We start from the raw sequence: 7,925 nt of genomic DNA, 5'->3' as shown, positions 1-7,925 counted from the left end.
AGCTTCACAAGTACGTCGGTACGCAAATGCGCTTTGTGACACAGTGACGATACGCATTTCAGATTACGCAAATAACCTGCGTACCAGTTATGTGCACCCTTGTACTACGGTTATGGCTAGAAAGGATAAGTCTAGTGTAAAACTCTCGCGAGAGTTTGCAAGTCACGTGGCTGAATGTTTACGTTTGGAAGGCAGCCTTTCAGTTACGATCATTAACATGAGTGGGCCACAGCAAATTATCGTGAGAAGCTAAACTATCTATTAATTATGTCAATGACAGGGAGTGTGATTGTTGAAATAGGGTGTTAGCGGTCTTGCTGTTCAAAGAAGAATGAGAACACTGTAGATCACCAACACTATGGTTGATTTTTTATTCACAGGCAAGTCAACGTTGTCGCAGTAAAAGTCCCAAGATAGCTCCTGGTGCAATAAAATGTTACCTTTCAGTGTTTTACTATTATCCTGCTGCATTAATGTGTATGTTGCATCATGTTACTGCTGTAGATTTGTTTCCGAGCCTCTCCAACGAGAGTTACAACGAGAACGTGACGTCATATTTACACAAGACGGATCCTTTCTAGCCATAACCCTGTACTACAGCAAAAGTATTCTCCGTCGGGACTTCCTGCAACAACACCACGCCGTTATCTTGATTCTGATTGGCCAGAAGACATTATCAAAGATGTTCTATTCAGAAGACGATCACTACGTGACAAAAGTTTTCAAAACCGTTTCTGGTCTTCGGTATTTCCAGACAAGTGGCTACTGAAATCAATCTTACTAACTGCTGTCTGTGCAATTCTCGCCGCGAGTTGGTGGACTTTATTTAGCTTACTTTAACATCATTTTTGTTTTTTAACGCAATTAATTAAAAAAAATCATTACCGCCGTTAACGCGATAATTTTGACAGCATTAATATATTTTTTCAAAATACCAAACAGATCCTGCATTTTAGCCTGCCTCATTTCGCTCTATTTGCTCTTTCCAGCCCTGTTTTTGCAAGGGGCTGATTCTGTGAGCTGCAACCAGACTGCAACTGACCACGCCTCCCTGCAGGAGAGGGCAGTTGTCAGTTACTTTGGCATTAGGCCAGGGATATCTAGATACTTTCCAAGGTTTGACATAATGAATTGTACTACTTTTAAAGCAAGCAACGATGTTTTAAAATCTGTAATCAAAAAGCTCCTCAAAAACACTATCAAAGCAGTTCCTGCCGTTGATACGTTAGTTCAAACAGTAAATACGGACTATTTTTCTTAGCGGATGCATGTCAATTTAAATCAATACATACAACTATTTTTTAAATCAATAAAATCATTTTCTAAATCCATAAAAGCATTTAAATTAATATTGGGAGTCATGTCGTTACTTTGTTGAGAATGTGGCCATGTAATAAGCGGGATAATGTGCAGCAACGCGGTCATTATGGGGAAACGCTTCGCGTCGGGCTACTGATCAGCCTGTCGGTGTTCTTTTCCCCATTTTGACCGCGTCGCTGCACATTATCCCTTACATATGATTATATAGAGTCATTATTCATTAGTTTTAAAGCAGAAGTTGCAAACGCTTGCCTCGGGGAGGGAGAAAAAGAGCCACAGCGGAGAATAAACAGAAGGGCAACCATGGCAACCATGCAAGGGAAGTCTTCTTCGCTGCTTTTGTGGCAGACTACAGCGCCACTTACAGGCCTTGCAATCTGGCATATGTACTACAGCGTCTCCAGCGCTTTCGAGCAGCTATAGAGGCGGAGTCCCTCCCCTTCCGGGAGCCTCCATGGGACCTTATTTCGGAAAAATTATACATTGAAGACAATGGGGAGAGAAAGATTATCTCTCGATCCCGTTTGAATTGTGCCACGAATTACACATATGTTGTTTGTCAATCTTAAACAATCATTTCCATGTCAAAAAAGTCAAAGTTTGTCGTAAAACTGTTGAAATATAAGATAAGACTATGAAAAATACGCAACTAGAAAGACTACAAATCCAAGATCCCATTCTGGGTCGCGTAAGTGATGTCATGCGATAATGCTCCAAGCGGCTCCAAGTGGTTGCGACTCGCAATTAAAGCAAAGAAGAAGAATATGTCATAACTGATTTATTCCCTCCAATAAATTTAAGAGATTGCTAAAAAATAAATTAACTTTTACAAGATGCCTGTGTGTTTTGTAACAGGTTGTGATCACAACAGTAATCATACCTCTTGCTCGTTCTATCGCTTCCCGTCTGATGAAAGGACCAGGAGTCGCTGGATGAAACATATCAGGTAATATACATGTTGTGCATTGAACAGTCAAGTTAGCTACCTAGCTAGTAGCGAGCACGTTAGTTAGCATTACATTACTTAGCCGTGTCATTTTTATTAGCCTTAACATGAAGTAAACCAAAATGTTAAACAGTAAGAGTAGTCATGATGGTAAGTATTTCGTGACACATTTGAAGAGTAGCCTACTGCCCCCTCCACCGGGTGCTAAGGGGGCGATGTTTTCTACTTAATGCTATCTGCACAAATGGTTAACATTGAACATTAAAAAGATCAGGCAGTTCAGGGAGAGTCGAAGGAAGGCAGGCAGGCAGCTTTGCATGACATTCTTCTGGACGTGTTTCATTGTGATGATAGTGAGGGTGAATCAATCTGTTTGTTGGCAAGACAGTAGTGAGTGATTACTGAGAGAAAATTATTCCAAGAGATAATTATTCAAAGTTGTGTTACTTTAAAGTGTTGTTTTCTCTTTTATTTCCTTTACCTCACCTGTAACTCTGCTGAGACCTTGAGGAACATGCACACTGGACTGACCTGCTCTGGCAACCTGATTTCCACTGTACGTATTTGGTTATGGTATATTATTTATATACATCAAATGCACAATGCACCCCCCAGAGCTGCACCCCACATAGACACAAATGTATTGAGTTTGATATTTTGCATAGGTCATGTGAAATCATCTTTACACACTTGAAAACTGTAGGAGCGGCAACTTGTTTTGAAAATTGAATTTTTAATATCCGATAATAAAGTTGATCTGTTTTCTTTATTCTTCTCTCTTCCCAGCTCCATCCATCACCATTCTCTGTTCCTGCAGGTCCTGCTTGCTAATCAATGCTCATATTTTTACACACAATTACAAATAAAGTGAATGTATTGTATGACCTGAAGTTGTGCTTCATTCTGAGTCAGTAATAAATTCATTCTGCCTTCAACTGCACAATGATTGTGGACTACACCGACATCAATGTAGCTGCCCCCCAGTAAGATGAACCAAGCAAAGTTGTCATACTCAACATACAGCTGTGCTCTTAAGTTTACATGAAGAATTTGTGAAATATTGGTAATTATTTGGATAAAATGACTGATGATGCAGAAAACTTTTTTTATTTAGTAACAGTGGTCAGGTGAAGCCATTTATCACTGCATACAGTGGGGCAAAAAAGTATTTAGTCAGCCACCAATTGTGCAAGTTCTCCCAATTAAAAAGATGAGAGAGGCCTGTAATTTTCATCCAAGGTACACTTCAACTATGACAGACAGAATGGGGGGAAAGAATCCAGGAAATCACATTGTTGGATTTTTAATGAATTAATTGGTAAATTCCTCGGTAAAATAAGTATTTGGTCACCTACAAACAAACAAGATTTCTGGCTCTCACAGACCTGTAACTTCTTCTTTAAGAGCCTCCTCTCTCCTCCACTTGTTAACTGTATTAATGGCACCTGTTTGAACTCGTTATCAGTATAAAAGACACCTGTCCACAACCTCAAACAGTCACACTCCAAACTCCACTATGGCCAAGACCAAAGAGCTGTCAAAGGACACCAGAAACAAAATTGTAGACCTGCACCAGGCTGGGAAGACTGAATCTGCAATAGGTAAGCAGCTTGGTGTGAAGAAATCAACTGGGAGCAATTATTAGAAAATGGAAGACATACAAGACCACTGATAATCTCCCTCGATCTGGGGCTCCACGCAAGATCTCACCCCGTGGGGTCAAAATGATCACAAGAACAGTGAGCAAAAATCCCAGAACCACACGGGGGGACCTAGTCAATGACCTGCAGAGAGCTGGGACCAAAGTAACAAAGGCTACCATCAGTAACACACTACGCCAGCGACGTGCAGTCAGGGGAGGCAGAGCCTCACCTGTCATACTCCAATGTAACGGAAAAACAACTAAAGAAAAACTAAATAGTAATAATAATAAAATGTCTCCACTGATCTATGATGTAAGTGTGATTTATGTATGATTCCAATCGCTTTCTAAAGTCAAAATCAGCCTCCGCTACAACTACATGTAGCGATGAGAAGTGAGGCAGGGACGAGCTCTGCCTCTCGTAAGCCCACAGTAACTTGCTGGAGCACGGGCACTAATTTAGCGCGGGCACTTATTTTGTGCTCAAGCCAGTTAGTGGGGTGAGGTGAGGCACAGATGAGCTCTGCTTCACCTCAGAATGTGTCACCCCACAGAAACTGGCTGGAAAGCGGGCACTAAGCGCATGCCTGTTACCATCTCACTGTCGGTTACCAATGTAATGTTTGTAGATCCCTTTATTCCATTTATCCTCGCCATACAGTCTCTGAATAACTTATTTAACGTATATATGATATTTAGGCTCGCTGGTCTCATCATATAACGGCAATGAAAAAAGCAGCAGGAGAGGCAGCCATAACCTCTGCCACACTGAAGGGGGCGCACGTGAGCCCACAGGTTCTTGTTGCTACTGTTATTCTACGCAGAGACGGATAGACACAAACAACAAACTAGACTTTTAAAACTACAGGAAGATAAGGAGGACTTTTACACAAAACTAATAGAGATTGTTGTCCAGAAGGAGAGCATGGACTTAATCTTCAAGTCAAGGTAAGACCACAATTGTAATGAAAATGGGATCTTACTAAGAAAGAACAATCCAATATTTGGATTTTGGGTATCCTTTTGTTGAACGGTCTGTTTAAAATGAATCAAAGCATCAGACTAAAAAAGCTTTTGAAAATAACCGAATATTTTGATTAAGGTCAAAATATAATATTTGTAAATCTGACTCTGAAAGAGTCAGTGCCTCACCAACCATGAACCTCACCGCACGTCACTGCACTACGCCGCCAGGGACTCAAATCCTGCAGTGCCAGACGTGTCCCCTTGCTTAAGCCAGTACATGTCCAGGCCCGTCTGAAGTTTGCTAGAGAGCATTTAGATGATCCAGAAGAGGATTGGGAGAATGTCATATGGTCAGATGAAACCAAAATAGAACTTTTTGGTAAAAACTCAGCTAGACGTGTTTGGAGGAGAAAGAATTCTGAGTTGCATCCAAAGAACACCATACCTACTGTGAAACATGGGGGTGGAAACATCATGCTTTGGGGCTGTTTTTCTGCAAAGGGACGAGGACGACTTATCCGTGTAAAGGAAAGAATGAATGGGGCCATGTATCGTGAGATTTTGAGTGACAACCTCCTTCCATCAGCAAGGGCATTGAAGATGAAACGTGGCTGGGTCTTTCAGCATGACAATGATCCCAAACACACTGCCCGGGCAACGAAGGAGTGGCTTCGTAAGAAGCATTTCAAGGTCCTGGAGTGGACTAGCCAGTCTCCAGATCCCAACCCCATAGAAAATCTTTGGAGGGAGTTGAAAGTCCGTGTTGCCCAGCGACAGCCCCACTGCTCTAGAGGAGATCTGCATGGAGCAATGGGCCAAAATACCAGCAACAGTGTGTGAAAACCTTGTGAAGTCTTAGAGAAAACGTTTGACCTCTGTCATTGCCAACAAAGGGTATATAACAAAGTATTGAGATGAACTTTTGTTATTGACCAAATACTTATTTTCCACCATAATTTGCAAATAAATTCTTTAAAAATCAGACAATGTGATTGTCTGGATTTTTTGTTTCTCACTTTGTCTCTCATAGTTGAGGCATACCTAGGATGAAAATTACAGGCCTCTCTCATCTTTTTAAGTGGGAGAACTTGCACAATTGTTGGCTGACTAAATACTTTTTTGCCCCACTGTATATGTGTCACAGATAAAAGGCCAAACACACTGTTTGTTTGGCATTTTAAGAGCTCTGTCTTACTTCCTCGCTCTTGGTCCTCTTCTACCTGGAAATAAAGACAACCAAAACACATACAAGCTGAATGTTAAAAGTGCTTCACAAGATAAATATAAGAGTGCAGACTGTTTAAACTATGGGTAGGGGGACTATTTGGCAGGTTTAAATGATTATTAGTAATTAATATCATTTTCTCATTGTAGACGAGGAGACAGGGAGCCAGATGAGAAATGCAGAATATGCAGCATCCATTTTCCACATGGAAAAGACAAAGGGCCAACTTTATTTGAGTGGAAAAAAGAGAAAGGGAGCTTAGCTCTAAATCAGTCCACCGACCACAGCTACACCAAAGGGCCTGAGTCTGCAGGCACTGACCCCGAACCATCCAGCGTGCAGTCTGCAGACACTGAACCTGGACCCTCCAGCGTACAGTCCTCAGACACCGACGCCGAACCTGGACCCTGCAGCGTGCAGTCCAGTTGTTCTGAAGACCTGGCAGGGGATAATTGTAAGAGAATGGCAAAAATAATCAGCAGCAGGCTTACCTGATGATGTCATCCGAATGAAAACAGGGCTTCCTAATCAGGCCATGTTTAAAAGGGTGGAGCGCTTTGAGGGCTCCATATTGTATTTCACTGGATGGAAAGTGGAGGGCATCCTGCTGGCAGACCAGGTCTTAATAATGAAAACATTTGATCGACAAAAAAAAGGATGGTCAGGATCTAGACTCGGTGTGTAGTTTATTAATTAAATCAACGCTCTCTACATTAGGAAAACACATACCAGTGTACCAGAGGGAGTCACACACAGCTGTGCCTAGATAACCAAACAAATTGACAAGATAACCAAAATCCTTGAATCTACACACAGCAAATAAACTCAAATTAGACCCTCCAGAAAAACAAGATTCTGCGATCGCAGAATTGACCGCATAATCAGCAAAATGGCGCAGATTTTTAAAAGGCCGCATATTTATCAACAGGCCGCATAATCTCCGCATTTTTCCACACAAAGTTGAGAATTATTTTTTTTAACTCGTCTTGACGTCATCAGCTCGCGCATCACAGAATGTAAACAACACTGTATAGAGTGAACGTGTGGAGCTCACACGATAGAGAAAACACCAAGATGAAAACATCTAATCCATCTCATTTACCAACGAACATTTCTACTAAAGACCGGGCAAAAAGTGGGGGGAAACTATTCTGCACCCCGTGCAACTGTGTGTTGGAGCATAAGAGAAAATCGACGGTGGCGACCCACTTTGATTCATTCAAACATTCGAAAATGCTTTCTGCTGCTGCGGACAAGAAAGCCATTCAACTCACGTTCACCGAGGCATTAACCTCCAAAACCCTTTCGAGGGCTACAAGAAACGAAGTGAGTAGCCTACAAGATTGAAGCTAGTCAGATAACGAACGAGTAAATGAAAACAGAATGAGGCGGAGAAGTGCGTGCGTGTGTGTGTGTGTGTGTGTGTGGGGGGGGGGGGGGGGTGTGTTTGAGATTAAAATAGCCCAATAGAGAACCGCAGTGACGCGTCGTAAAACCCGGAAGTAAGTTAGCATTTTTAGCACTTCCGGTTCCTTCCTCAAAAAGCAATGCATTTTTTCCACAGGGTTTTGGAAAATAGCTCGAAATAAGGTCTGTGGTTGACACAAATTTAAGAGGTAATTGACGTTTTGTTCTACGACATTAAATACATCAGCAGTGACCCCACTGGGGATTTTTGAAGAGTTTACGTGTCTGAAAAACGATGGTTGTTACCGAATGGCTGAATAGGACTACAGAAATTGTCGAGGCCGTTGTACGTCATTACGCCGAACACGTAAACACTCCCGCTAAGTTTGTTTTCCCCTGTGTTCTGCTTGAAAGCAAGT

At 41.8% G+C, this 7,925-nt stretch overlaps 1 protein-coding gene across 1 annotated transcript in view; it reads left to right on the top strand.

Moving 5' to 3' along the window:
- LOC307016768 (uncharacterized protein) overlaps positions 1-7,925 on the top strand; it is a 21,479-nt gene continuing 13,554 nt past the window's right edge. Inside the window, exon 1 of the mRNA XM_079646084.1 lies at positions 1-18. The gene's annotated coding sequence lies outside the window, so the exon portion shown is untranslated. The remainder of the gene's footprint in view (positions 19-7,925) is intronic.

This window comes from Notothenia rossii (assembly GCF_949606895.1).
Source record: "Notothenia rossii genome assembly, chromosome: 8".
In the NCBI taxonomy this organism is placed as follows: Eukaryota; Metazoa; Chordata; class Actinopteri; order Perciformes; family Nototheniidae; genus Notothenia; species Notothenia rossii.
This window is presented reverse-complemented; position numbering and strand designations above follow the sequence as displayed.